The sequence below is a fragment of the Nomia melanderi genome, chromosome 9 (genome assembly GCF_051020985.1).
Source record: "Nomia melanderi isolate GNS246 chromosome 9, iyNomMela1, whole genome shotgun sequence".
In the NCBI taxonomy this organism is placed as follows: domain Eukaryota; kingdom Metazoa; phylum Arthropoda; class Insecta; order Hymenoptera; family Halictidae; genus Nomia; species Nomia melanderi.
The window spans coordinates 3,570,224-3,585,840 of NC_135007.1; the positions used below are offsets into that span (position 1 = coordinate 3,570,224).

Genomic DNA, 15,617 nt, shown 5'->3' on the forward strand with positions numbered 1-15,617 from the left:
AATAAAGACCGATTTTTTCCAGGCCGGCGAGCCACCCTTCGCAGTCGTTCGTCCAGTTACGCTGGATTCCACTCGCCCCGGCTAAATTTCCAACCTCCATTTTTTATCAATTTTTTGTTCTCTCTTGTAAGATCTCGTTCCATGGATATAACTGAAAAATCGCGAATAATTCTGATATGTAACGAAGCGTCGCATAGTGGGGTATTTGCCTGATCTAAGCGACCAAAATTAAAGACAGGTTTATATCGACTTTTTACAAGAAAATATGAGAATCTAATGCAATAGTATATAATGATATAATAATACATAATTATGTGGCATATAACAATAAATTTATTAATACAAATTATATATAATTTTATATAATTATATAAAAAAATTTGTGTTTATACAAAGAATCACAAAATTTCTGTTGAAAAACTGTTGAAGTTGAAAGTGGTATAAATTTATTAAAAAAAAATTTGTTTCGAAGTATTAAACTTAATGATATCAGAAAGTCAGTTTTCCGAAACGGCGTAGATTGCGACGCGCGGTGCGCCGCGGTAAACAAATCGCTCTAGAACAAAAAAGTGGACGTGTGCGAAAGATTTTATTTTTGCATCATAATCTTAAAAGACCTTATTGAATACAACTGTGCTTGAAAGAACGCTGGGACACATTCTGATTTATAATGAAATCATTCGTGAAGCTGTTCAACTGTATAAAATATCGATGATGTATTATTTATGTTAAAATGCGAATATTTACATGAAGATGCATGGTAAAAAGTAATGAACTATTAAAAACACAGTATATACTTACCTAAAAAATTTAATATTGAAGAAAAATACGTACAACTTTTCCAAAACGTGTAGTCGAAAACTCCAAGGATAAACAAATTCTTAGAACATTGTTACTTACATATTCACCTGTCTCAAATAGCAAACATTTTTCGGTATAGGTAAAACTTTAAAATGGTCTTTTGACCGCCTAAATTGGGCAAATACCCCACTGTGCGTTGGGAATCAGCGTCGATCCAATTGAAACTTGGTCGACCTAACTTTCCAGCGAAATACATAGCGCCTTTTCCGTGAATGGTGGAATAGAAACACATTGCAAGGTGTTTCCAATTTATTTGTCTGCCCCGGAAAATCGAGAATTTCCAGAATTAACGAGGGAGAAGGCGATAAGTGCTTGGAGTACGGATTCGCCGACGGGCGGTATTGAATCGTATTGGGATCCTGGAATGCGCCTCGTTCCCTTTTTTCGCAGTTACAGCCCTTTCCGGTACACTCCCGTGGGCATCGGGAGGGAAAAGCTGGGCGAAGAGCTACGGAGGAAAAATCAAGAATAAGGAGACCACGACCGGCGATTCCTTTATTCGAAGCTACTAGCGCAAGAATGCAATCACCCTGTCTAATGGAAGCTCGAGGGCTAAGAGCAGCGGTTCTCAGCGTATGGGATTCACCGTCTTCTCGTGTGGCTGTTCAATATTAATTGAGTACGAAGAAGAACAGACGGGTAGACAGAAAGGAGAACGGATTGAGGCCAGGCAAGCAACAAACGAAAGAGGCGGGAAGCTTTAAACCCCGGCACAATTTTCATGAAAATGCAACAATGTGCTTGAGGAAACCGAAAAAACGACAACCGACGGTGCCACTGGCTCAAAGCGACGACGCAGTTATCGATTCAACGGGTATGAAAGCAATAATCGTCCGACAAATTGCATCGCCTCGTTTGCGGTGACCGCAGACGACGCGGGCCGCGTTCCGTTCCGGAAACAGGAGCGAAAGAAAAGCGGAAAAATAGCCGTCAAGGTTCCACTCTACCGAATCCTTTCCTCAAGCGTTCCGAAAAGTCTTGAAACCTATTAGCGGACATTTATACAAGGCTCGTGAATGGCTCAAAGCAATTGGATCGAGTTGAATTATTTTCAGAAAGGCGCGACTTCAAAGTTCTCCGGGAACCGACTTCCATGAGCATTTATTGTGCGTTTAAAGTTCTCGTGTTTCGGCGAATTCTCGTTTAATTAGATGCTCTCTTCTAGAAAACAAACCACGGGGACAATACATCGAGCACCTTTCGTAATCGGGGCTGACTGCCGGCGGAATTAACTGTGGAGCAACGCTGTGACGCCTCCTCGTTACCATTGCCTCCGGGGACTTTTTAACGTACTCTGTAACCGCGACGATAACCGCTGAAACATCTGCGACGGCATCAATTGTACTTGCCACTAGAGGACTACTAACGCAACACCTTCCTCGCATTTACTTCTCGCATTTGCTTGTAGTATCATTGACTTCTGTACATGTCGTACTGTAATTCTTGTATGCAGCTAGCAGATGTTCTCGTAAAGATAAAATTGCAATCGTGGGTAAAGTTCACGTAACAGCCTTGAAACAATGAAGTATAGTTGCACAACATATTTTACAGTCGTAAATAATCCTGTTTTATTTAAAATCTCGGAAGATTATAAAAATTATGTTCACAAGTAAATAATTATTGTCAGCAAGGTAGCTATAGAAAACGAACCTCCTTAGCATCATCAATAAAATAAATTCAGGTACAACCAACTCGAAATAGTATCATCGTGTAAGGAAAATTTGAATTCTGTTTCATATATTAAATAACTCGAACAGAAAAACACTAGTGAAATTCGTCGTTGTGGAAGTTAACAAGTATAGAAAATAACTAATTGCTAAACTAGTACTCTAGAAATTAAATAAAACTGGTTATGCAATATATTCAATAAATCTCATATAGACTTCACGAATTACCAAACTGGAACATAAAATACAACATTATTACAATCGAAGTAATCCATAATGAAGTCATCAATCTTTTGAAAAAGTTACAAAAACATATTGATAGTTTCACTAAAAATTGTTCTACAATATCCTTTTCTATTTATTTTAGTTAAAATAGTCTCGGGCGTCTATTTTTAAGAAAGCAAGAACGCAGAGAGTGAAGTCGACGTGCCCAAATCTCGTCCCGATAATTCGTTTCGCTCAGCCTCTACGCGAGAAAATACACCGTCCCGAAACCTCTAAAAGTCTCGCAAAGAGGATAAGCGCGGCAACTCATAAAATTCGTTTTCCACACTTCCACATCGAGCTTTCCCTTTCCTCGCAGTTTAATTCCCGGCATAACGGAGACCGACGATCTCGAGGAACGTTAGGCGTCCCGTGAAAGCAACACCGCGTTGTCGCAGGGTTCAGAGGTCTGGTTTGGGACAGCGGGAACGGAAACGAGCGTGTCGTTGCACGAAGCAGAGAGGCATAATCGTCGTAATTTCCTTGGTTATCGTCGCCGCCGGGATCGTTCATAAAGACGTCCTTGAAGGGTGGTCTCCCGAAATACATCCGACTAATCGGCTAATAAATAGCCGTCGAATTAGCTGTAATTGGCTTTGCCTGTAAACAGAGCACGAACGTACGGGTGCAGCCCATTGGTATCCCACAGGATCCATTAACTCCTCTCCTCGCTTTGCGCGCGACGTCGCATCGGCTTAAATCCTCTCAGCCTCTCTCGCTTTCTCACTTTTCCCGTGTCCTCTTCGGTGTCCTCCCCAAACTCTCTACCATCCCTTCCCCCGTTGCCACAGGGTTATTCCTCTTTCCAGTCCACGCGATTCCTTCACGATCGCGGAACAAAGCGTGCAGACGAACTCGTCGAAACGCACGAATTACCGTCAGACGAATGCGGCCCGCGAATTAACGAGACGAGCGTGGCGTGCAGAGGGCAGGGAGAAAGTGAAACGGAGAAGAAGATATTGATTAAGTCCTGGCATATCGTGAGGACGCCCTTTGTGCCGAGTGTATAGCGCAGGAAAGGGTTTGATCGTTCATCGCCGGGAACGAACAGCCAACCAGGCTTGTTATAAAATGAAACGCGACACGTGCAGGACGATGCGAAGAGATGAAGGAGAAGAACGCGCTTCGCGAAAACGCTAAACGCTGCATTTCCTTCGGAAAATTCGAATAGTAAGCATCCCATGAGGAAGATGCTGGAAGAAAGTATCGATGCGTCACGCGCCGCACTTGTTGCTAAGAGTCCAATTCTAGCAGACGACGCGGGAAATTTAGTGTCTCGAGGATTTTGGCTGTTTCGGGTCCTACGTGACTACGGCTAGAAATGGAACGTATTTCCCTGCAATCTGCGTTCTCTTGATTCAAGCTCACCAGACTATTTGGTTTCAATTAATTCCTTTTCACCGTTCGACGGTTCGAACCGTTCTGCTTCTCGATACGGAAGTATCGATTCACCTACACCGGACAGGTAGAAATAGATCTATAGGTTTGAATCAATTCTTGTGTCCGCGAGTGTTTAGAACAGCTGAACCGAAACTAATGCCACGCTCTGGGTTTCTTCTGCTACTCTGACTCATCGAATTATCTGAGTCGTACTATTGAAATTGTTCGAATGTTCTGGTTCGAAATAATCAAATCTACTGAAGTTTAATTTCACTTTGGATATAATACATTCTGTAATAATACTAGATGATACCATGTAAAGTTGTGTAAATGTATCTCCTATTATGAGACAAAACTTTGTTTTTCTGTAAAAAAAATATTGTTTATTTTAGAAGACATTGATTCATAAAATGTTGTTGCCTATATTTATAAAAAGTTTTCATCGTTAGCTGTAAAATATGATTATAGAATTTTTTAGAAGAAATGAATAGAGAAATTTTATTTTCATTACTCGTGAATAACATGGATTGCTATCTCTATTTTTGTACCAGTTTCATTATATACTTGTTTTCAAATAATTTTTTTATTTTAAATATCATAATTTCTCTTCGGGAAAATATTTTACCTCCACGTTATCAATAAATTGTTATCGGTTGAAATATACTTCCGAGTTAGCGCCATCTCGCCAGTGTTATGAAATATTTAAGCTTGGGGATTTGGGGACTGTAATAAAACGGCCATTTTTTTCGGTGTTGAAAGAGTCTTTTATCATCTTTTTCGTCTGCACAGCTGCATTGTCCAACTAAAAGATAAATTTTCATTATTTCTTCCTTTCTTGTGACGTGAAAATAATCATTTAGGTCATCAGAGACATTAAAATTGAAACACCACTCATCACGAGAAATGACCTCTTTCCATTTTTTACGTCTGTGCACCTGTTTCTCAGCAAACTTTATTCTCTCCTGTGATGATTTCTTTAACAGTTTGCGTCTTTTTAAATTTTCAGAACCCTTCATAATTTGTGAACAACCCAAACACTTCCGGCAAACTGTTAATAAAGAATTAAGAGCATTTTTTAAGACAGGACATCCTAGTTAGAAGATTGTCACTCTTGGGTCATCTTTCTGACATTTTTTAACATATTTCATAATTTTTTAAACAATTATAAATTATGCAACTTCTTCCAGTGATTTAACAATTTTCGTTACAGGGCAGTTGTTATCTTTTGTCAAACTAACGATATTATTCTCAATTATGCAAATTTGTTTCTATATAGCGTTTTATATTAAGACATAACCTGAACAAAGATAATATTATTTAAAGGAAAATGTTTTTCTAGCGTTTAAATTATCTATAACATAGCAATGAATGAAATTTTACAGCTCATAGAATTTATACAGTCATAAATCACAGTACTGCATCGAAGAACTCCTTAAAATATACAATGACGCCATATTTATAGGAAAAGACAATTCATTCCTGTATCCAACATCCATAGTATTGTCTACCAGAATACTTTCTATTCCGAACTATTTACGGTAACGACCGCGCCATACCAGGCAAGGCAAATATAAATTGTGATATACAGAGGGAAAAAGTGCGCAGACATCTTGGATTCAATTATAAAATGAAATAAAACGCGATTCCAGTCGTTGAGGCTGTTATCGGGACGAAATAAAACGCACTCCTGATTCTGTGGATCATTGAGCAACGGCGGAATGTGCGTTTGCTCGCGAAAAAATACGAATATCAGACCTCTATATGAAAAATTACGAACCGAGAACCGAGCAATGCTTATAGCCAGCAGTAAATTGCGATTTTGTGGCCGCGCTGACCCCAATTCAACACCGCGGTCCCGATATATTTTCGTTCCCGATCCCTAGACGCCTCTACGACCGCTTGAATCGTCGAGCGAACCGGTGCACACAGAAACGCACGTATGTTTCATGTTCGTAAGCATCGGGAAAAACGTACACACGTCGACTCGAGTCGCTGGGTGCACACGCGAAACGCACGCGTTTGTCCGCGGTCCATTAAAAATGTGTTGGTTTTATTTGGCCAGCCCACCGGCCAGCTGACACGTAGGGGAGGCATGAAAGAAAAGCGAACAGGCGTCGCGGCGCTCGTTACGATAACGCTCCGATTTCGATCGCTCACCAGGCGTTCTTCAATGATCACGCACCGAAAATTCGGACCCCCTCCATCGAAGACACGCTCGATGTGTCAATGGATCGTTGATTTTTTACTGTTCGCAAATGAGCTTATTTACATACTTATCGAGACACGATCATTGCTGGACGAAACGTTCGATTGGATCATGCATCGTTAATTTTTTCTTAGTGAATGAGTGTATATTTTATTGGATTGAACAGGGTGTTCGTTCTGCTTCTTACCGCGAGATGAAGTTCTTTTCTTACGTTGGAACAAATGGGTTTATTCATTTTTCTATGGAGATGAATGAAATTATGAAGCTGCTGTTTTGCGTACAATCTCAAAGATACTAAATCAGTTAGTATGGAAACAAAACAAAAATCTAAAAAGGCAGTGTGCTGTTTGTAATTTTCATTACGTTGATATGGAAAGAGTAAGAAAAGGAACGTGATAATATTACAAAGAGATCTTTTCACACCTTACTTAACACACTAAATGCCGGACAATTTTGCGGGAGAAAGTACATGGGATACAAAAAGTATAATATCAAAATATTTAATTTACGCGTTATCATTATTGCACGTTTATCTTTATAAATGTTACTACTTTATTTTACATTATTTATAATACAAACAAATTTTCAAATGATTGTCGTTTAATTGAGCGAATCACAGTAATTTGATTTAATTCGAAATAAAGATTGATCACACGTTGAGTACATTCTAAGAACAACAAAAATAACATTTTTCTATAATTTTAATTAATATTGAACTAGGAAAATCTTGGAAAGAAATGATAGGTACTTCAATTAGTTGTGTCAAATGCAAATAACAGTGAAACACATTTTTTAATTTGACAGCGAGAACGATGCAAGCTATTCATTCAATAAAACATTTAGCAAAGGGCAATTGTCGCGAAATATCCAATGCTCTCATAAATAAAATTTATTCGCGTTTCTCCTGAAAAAATGATGAGACCGACTCTATTTGATGGCAAGTTGAATTAGAAAATTCCCAGAAAAACTACGGTTTACCGGATAGATGTAATGTATAAACAAACGCGATAGATAGAAGCTGGTTTAGAAGAGTCGTCGCGCGGCTTCCGTTATAGATGTGTACATCCGTGCATACCGTTTCTTACTTTACAGCTAGACAGATAGGTTTATAGACAACGAAACACTTCGGTGACCAGGTCACAGGTAAACCCACTAACCGGGAGTCAATATTTAGTTGGCCATTAAACGAATGAGCCACGAAAGCACAGTGACCGACGCGGAGACTGAAAAAAAGCAAATCCGCCCCACGTTGTTTAAACACCGTGAACATTGGTAGATTCGATTTCTCTTTTAGAAGTACGTGTAAACGGTTTGAGAACTTTCGAATGTGTTACGAATGAATAAATCATGCAATACGAGCTAGTTGTCGTGTGTTTAATCTTGCGAGGCAATAAAGCGTGAGATCTACCGGTTCTTGATATCTACATTTTCCCAGGGAAACATAAAATTCATTGATATTCTACTGAAGGAATGAATCTGGTAGACACATCGGCGGATTAAAACTTTCAGCTAAATCCTGATCGACTTAACACTAAATTTATGGAATAAGTATATCAGTCTGACGGATTTCAGACTGAAAGTTACAGAAATCATAAACGTTATGTTTCTGGCATTTTAAGTTGATGATTTACAACATATGTATAAAATTATGATATAAGAATATTTGAATAAGAATTGTAATTTATTTTAGCCAAAACCTTTAGTATCGAATACTTCTATGTAATACAACTAATTTCTAAAAATAAGACTAAATATCCATACATCTATTTTTGTAGGGCTACCATATACTCACCTAGGTATATAGATAAAACAATCAATTACTCATTAATTATCAATTAGATAATGAAATAAGATACTCGTTCGGTAGTACTATAATTTTTACCCATGTTCTCCGGAACGTTTTTTGAAATATTCTCGAAACTGATGAAATTACAACTTTGCGATCTGAAATATTCTTGCCTTATCAAATGCCATTAATTCAATTATAGTGTAATACGGCACTTTTCTAATTTATTTGAGAACATTTAAAAAGTGCTAAAATTGTACTTAGGATACTTAGAATATCACGATAATTGTCAAAGTAAGCAGCGACTGGAATAAAATCGAATGTCGACTCTACCTCGAAATGGGAGTGCAAAGGGTTAAGGTCGACTCGATAAATCAGCATTACTCATACATACGGAGCAAAAATGTTACTCGAGCAAAGGAAACGTGGTTCGGTGGTTCGAAGAACCATCGTCGAAGGCCGCGTCGACTTATCCAAATAATTTACTCCCATGCGTGCACCTAGCGGGCATGAAAACACGCGTGATTCCGCGCGTGCCATACCATGTGTCGGCGACCAAAGCACCTATAAATAAAACCTCGTCCCTTTCGAAATCGTAGGTGGCGAGGCCTGATCCTCCTCCTCCTGTACCCGCGTTTGTTTGGATTTATTCGGGATTTCCTGCGTGTGAAACCGGCGTCGCGCGAGACCAGTCCGCCCTAAAGGATTTATTTCCATAGACGCGTCGCGTTGCGCCGCGACGCGTTGTGTCGCCCGACCCTTTCCATCATCATCCGACGTCTCTTGGAATTTTGTAACAGAGCTGCAGAGCAATTAGGGATAAGACGATGACGGTAAGATGAAACGTAAATGAAATTAAATACGTTGATCACGTAACTCATATTACAGCTTTCCTAAAATCAATATGTTCTATTTATACTTTATACTGGAGCAATAAGATTCAGGCCATGAGAATTTAACAGTAAGACTACCGAGCAGTTAAATTGACTTTTTGGAATTTCTCTATGGAAACACCAAGAGTGAATTTATTGAGATTTAATTGATTTACAATGCAATTTGCGTATTACTAAATTAATTTCTTTGATCATTTCTCTGAGAAACATTTGTTATATTTTTAATAATTGTAAAAAGAAGAAGTCAAGACTAGGTCATTTTGACCTATCTAGTAGTTTTAGTGTTAAAACCTAAAAAAAGATTTGTTCCACAAATATTTTTTAAGAAGAATCTGTTATGGGGGAGAGTTGATGAGTTTAAAGACAAGAAGAAATATATTTATGTCGCTATTAACACATTTCAGAAACAGACACAAGATTCATATGTTTCCAATTTTATTGTTTCACGTTTATTTAGAGGTGAATAAAAATGGAAGAAACATATAATAGTGAAAATATTTATTATATTACACAAATTTTAGATACGATAACATTTATGTCTCTCGTTAATATTCCAAAATGGTTTAAAAGGAATATTTATTGCAAAAATATGTACCTGAACGTCCTGACCACAATAAATTGAATATAAATCATTTTATTACCGATACTCTTATGAAACCACGTAACGCAGTGATGCAATAAATGTTTTTAGTGGCTAGTGTACATAGGTGCCTATAAGAACTATAAAACAAAGAGCAGTCTTTTCACCTATAGTAATATTTCTCTGTAATTGTCTTTTCATATTAAATAATTTTCTTTTACGCGACAAAGAAATTTCGTTTCACCACTTTGAGTAAAATTGGAAAATTAAACTTCCAAAAAAATTTAAGTAAAGATTAAAGTGTCAAGGAAAGAATACGTAACATTAACATTACTAAGTTTTAACGAAAACTATAACTTATAAAAAACATTATTAAATCAGAAAATTTGTGAATCTTCTCGTAACAAATGACAGTTCGTTAATCCTGTTCTCTTCAAACTAAAACCTTTCCTCACCGCTCATCGTGATGCTTGACTTTGTATACTCGACAGACTTATCATATCAATTCGTTATACTTGATTCATAGAACGGTCACGTCAGCCCCTGATCATCGTACAAAAAAAACCATGTCTCGAAATAAATAAGATCACATTTCACAGGGACTAAGTTAATGCGGGAACGAGACCCAAAGGATTTCCAGGCGTCCAGTGTTTATCGTTTACGTTCCGCGTTATGAAACGCGAGAAGAAAATAATTAAATTCCCAGCGCATCAGGATCTTAGCGCCCCGTGAATAATTCACGAGAATGCTTTTAACTGGAGGGCACCGGCGTAAGGACAGATAGGATTAGATCCTCTAAAACACGTAATGGCGGGCGGTTGCCCTTGTCAATAATCGCAAGGAATGCTTTTAGTTTTAAACCCTAGCCGCCTAAGACTCTCGCTTGCTCGTGGATCCGTCCGTGTCATCGTTAATGGCCACCTCGAAAGGATTTCGAGAGTCCAGTCCTAACCGTCGTCTACGTCGATGGACGTTTCTCGCTCTTTCCGCCTTCCTGTCTTCGGACGACTCGGATTTCCACGTGTAACTGGTCCCTTCGAACCGGTCCTCCGTCGGACGAATTTCAGAAAATAGACACAGACGACGACCAACAGTTTCCGCGCGATCGATTCCGACCGAGATCAGAGCCGGTTTAAATTGATAGATGGCTAAAGAGACCGAGACACTCCGCCGACGAAATCGTTCAAAGAATCTGTTCGTTCTTCTTCGATAGAGGCGTAACCCAATTTACCGTAGACCCTAAACAGATTCTATTGGTGTTCGAGAGCGTGGATGCGCAATTTACAGGAAAGAACGCGATCCCCCGGCAACGACGCTGGGTTTCACCCTTCTTGTCCCTCGGTTCCTGTCTCTAGCCGCAATACACGGGCTCGAAGACGCGCGTCTAGACGATGTACGTCAACGTCGGTAGCCAAAAAATTTCGCCTGGACCTGGAAACAATAATTTCGAATGAAAGCTGAGAAGAGCAACGGCGGGCCAAGAAACATTCAGCCAGTTGCCGTAGCCCAAATCGTTCACTCTCTTGCTCTCTTTCTTTCTCTTCCTTTCTACCTTTCACCTCTCTCTTTCTACTCGTGGTTACCAGAAACCCGAGAGAATCGAGGTCCGCTTGTCGAGAGAGAAATACCCTTTTCTTCGGCGCTCGTTTCCTTCTCAGAGAAATCGGTGAACCGTCTTCTCGTTACCAACGAAAAAGACTCGTTATGCCTCTGACCGTCAGACGCCAGTAATGCGCCAGAAACGCTCGCATTTAAAGCAGTCGTCCACAAATGATTCCATGAACCGTGAGACATGGACGTGTGGATCGTATCTGAACTGAGAAAATCTTTCTGTCACCTGGCCGGTGTATAGACGAGGAACGTTACGCCACGCTTTTACCGTTACCCGACGGGCAAAGGTTCGTACGACTGCTTCAAAAGAGGCTGCCACCGACCCCGGAATCTTCGTTAAACCCCTTGCCTTATGATTCCTTGCAACTGCCCCCGTCGGAGCTATATTATCCTCGATAATTTGCTGGAAGCGAAAGGAATTCCCTGTTCATCGTGAATCTATGGTTACTCCGAAGGTTAGATACTGATAACGGATAGATAGTACGGTGAAATGTCGATTATAAGAACTGATAAGAAAGCGAACTAGTTCTGATAATCGATTGATCGGATAATAGGTCTGGAAAAAACAAATGTGCGAACACTTCATGGAGCAGGTGAAAATATAATACGTTTTGTATGTAAATGTTCATTGCTTTATCATTTATTATGCTAAGAGATTCATTATAGGCCATAGATAAGAAAAAAATTAACTTTTTTCCAAATGATGTTAAATGTTACTTTCATTTCTTCTAAAATTAATATTTCCTTTCATTTCCTTGTTTGTTTCGTTTCCTTTCGTGCCTTTGCCGCTTGTGTAATCTTTTCCTACATAATTTTTTATTAGGGATTATTTTCATTTATTTTAAACCATTACTAAATGAGCAACAAAGTCCCTTGTGTAGATTAAAAATTAATTTCTACGAAGATACATTGCTCGAGCAAAATTCAATTAAAATATGTGAGATGTAAAAAGATTAAAAGGGGAATGTCTACGGTAAATCTCAACCTTCCATTTTTTGTTTTGCTAAATATATTACTTATGAATATATTAATCTTATGAAATTATATATCTTATGAAATTTTCTCACGGATTCGTCAGTTAACGTGTTAAACTAAGAAATAATGTTCGCATTCATTACATCCACTTTGAAATCTTCGCTTCGAGTTTCAATTTTATAAATTAAAGAGTTAACATCGGTGTATAGAAACTTTCATTCCGACTTGAAAATATGACGGTTCTTACCTCCAACTTCTTTAATAATTTTTCAGCAGCTTCAAGTAGTACCGGGAAGAATACTTTGAGAACGCACTCTTGACGTTTCAAGATAGCCAACAAATATTGAAAGTCGCAAATGCGTCTCTTGAATCTCAATATAATCGATTTTTCAATCACAAAATACATTTGCAACAGGGAACTATATCAATTTACGAATCCTGTGTAACAAGCAACACGAGAACCTCGCCACAGTACCTAATAAGAAGATTGTCCTGCCACGTACGAGCACGCGCGTTACGTTTCTTGCACGTTCCCTCTACTTTCCGTTGCTTCAAAGCACAGGGAACTACCCTCGGGCCGATTGCTGCACGGGGACGAGTTTATCTAGGCGTCACGGCCAAATCGAATTTTCCGAGGCGGGATCTGCGGAATGCTAAATTAGAAAAGACCCTGATACATCACGCGCGCGCCGGGTAAAGCTGGAGACGGAAAAGGGCGGAGGGATGCGATAAGTTATGCGAAGGAAAAGATTGGCTCGCTGCATTCCGTGAGCATCCACGGGACGGTAAACTTTTCACTCGTGTTTCGGATGATCGTACGCCATGGTCACGAGACTTTTGAATATCTAGGGAGCAAAAAAACCTGGAGAGTTCGTCGAGGAACCACGGTACCACGAACTATTCGAAGTAACAGATTTCCTAGCACTTCAATAACCAACCTCGTTAATTAACTCTCAAGTATCAGGAACAAAAGGGCGCAGCTACTGAATGGGAAAAATGTTTATTATAATTTACAGTGGGCTGCTGTCCGGGTGTTTAACAGCGGGGATGCATTGAAGGCGACGAGGGCAGGACCACCGGAGGCGAAAAATTATTTTTACGATCAGAGAAAGGCTGTGGGGAGAGAATGGAGAGAGGAACTGGTTTTACGAGAAGGGCCGCGAGGAAAAGTGGAAAGGGCCCACGGAGAGAGTTTTCTGGTGTATCCGGTGGCAAGTGGTTGCCGCGGTTGCCGGGGCCCGTTCGTGGCTCGCGACGTTATGCGCGTGCACGTTGAATAGGAGAAATGTGCAATCTTACTCGGTACTCACCGAGTAACCACTACCACCTCGGAAAGCGCCGGAAAAACTTTAATGGATCTGTTTTTAAGGACCTTCCCCCGTACCCCCGCCGGTGCACGAGTTGCCGACCTCTTCACCGTGCAAAAACCCTCTCGAGTCAATGCTCCAGTCGAGGCAGGAGCATAACGGAAAAGGAAGAACGACAGAGACGCCGAGAGCGAAGTAGAACGCGAACAACCCGGCAGCAAATAAAACACGAGACAGATAATCGTGCCATTTAACAGCGGTGCTCATCCGACCACGTCGCGTTACCTGCCACGCATCACTGGCGAGATTAATTAAAAAACAACAATGACCAAATTACTGTTCCTTCTTCCAGTCTCTGGGGGAAACGCTGCGCGCTCGGGTCGCTGGGACTTTTACTCTCGTACAGAAAACGCTTCGATCGCGAGACGAGATGTACAATGGTCCAGACAGGTCAAGTGCTGGAACGTAATTGTAGCGTTTAAGTTCTAGTTTCTTCAGTTTTTGGATGTAACGGAGTAGACTGGTGTACTATGGGTTTCGTTCTATAAAAATTTGTTACCGCTTGATGTTATCTATATTTTCATTGGGAGTTTAAGTGAACGCTACTAAAATTATTTTATTTTTCAAATTTATAAAGCTTTAATGTTTGTTTCGTAAATAAGTAAAATATAAGTATTATTTCTACCGATTATTATTTAGTTTCCGTTCATTTGGATACGTTATTGTTATAGTATATGATATAAATAACAAGTAAATTGTGGTTGCATTACAGAAATGTATACATTGAATTTTGTATACGTTTAATACAAAATCTTAAGCGATTTCTCCCGACTTAGCTTACTCCAAAATCACAGCATGTTTTTTAACTTAATTGAACGGAAAAATTATGAATATTTGAACACCGCACTTTTGATATTGGGTCCTTACAGACTGTATAAAAATAAAATTCAGTTCTAACGAAGCAGGTAACTTTTTATGAATTTAGAAGTAGCAACTACCTTATTAGAATTGCGGTTATTATAAATAGCTATTTTATATCCAACATATGATGCAAATTTCTAATTTTTAAGTCATCCATAAAAAGTTCTTCATAAATACTGCCTAACTCCAAAGAGAATTTACTAAATTAAGTCACTTTTTAACGCAAGGATTTACTAACTGAAAGAAGAGACACTCAATAAAACTTCCCCATAACTTTCAATTTCGACAAAGATTATTTTCTGCTATATTCACATTCAAAACGACGAGACATCCGAATTTATACCCGCTCGCAAATCCCACAATATATTTTATTGCATTGACAATAACGCAGTATCGTATCTGACACGAATCCAAACATTTTTATAACCATACATAAACTCGAAAGTTCACTCGGCTGCATTTCAATCGCTAGATTCTACAAACCCAAAAGCTACGCAGCAAGCCACGAAACTTCTGACGACACAAGAAAACTCCTACTAAATATTGGTCGTAACAATACCTTATTACCATTTTACAGCTAATCCCATTGTAATTTTGCATCTATTTACACTACTATGCATCAACCGTACAAGAAACCGAAACAATCCGATAACAAAACCATGAATGCAACGAGCGAGTCCGTCTCGAGAGATAAGGTTCGACCAAAGTACTTTCCAGTTCGTAGATCACCGCAGGAAAAGTTCGAGACCAGCCGAATCGGGAAAACTTGCCGAAACTTCCCCGCTTCGCGCATACATGCATAAAGCCGACGCATACGCGCAGACAGCAAGAGCGTCTAGCGCGCATTAATCATCCTGTCCCAAAGGCGGCTCGTTGCAATTTCCCAATGAACGTCAGTTCAACAGATTTTTCATCTTCTCTCGCGGCGAAGGAAGAACGTGGCGGAACACAGGCGTATCTCGCGTACTTTTTGTTCGCCGGCTGACGGTCGTGCCCGTTCTCGCGTATTTTCCCTCGCCTTTGGTTTTTTGTTTCCTTCCCAGACTTGCGGGCCGCTGCGAAACCGGCAGCGCACGCACGTTTATCCCCGTCCCGGCCGCATTTTCCTGGGCTCGTCTTCATCGCGTCGTCTTTTCGCCTCCTCGCCTCCACCTTTGGCTCGCGCG

At 39.8% G+C, this 15,617-nt stretch overlaps 1 protein-coding gene across 1 annotated transcript in view; it reads right to left on the reverse strand.

The window, feature by feature from the left end:
• LOC116431261 (uncharacterized) overlaps positions 1-15,617 on the reverse strand; it is a 481,036-nt gene that overhangs the window by 445,070 nt on the left and 20,349 nt on the right. The window lies entirely within an intron of this gene.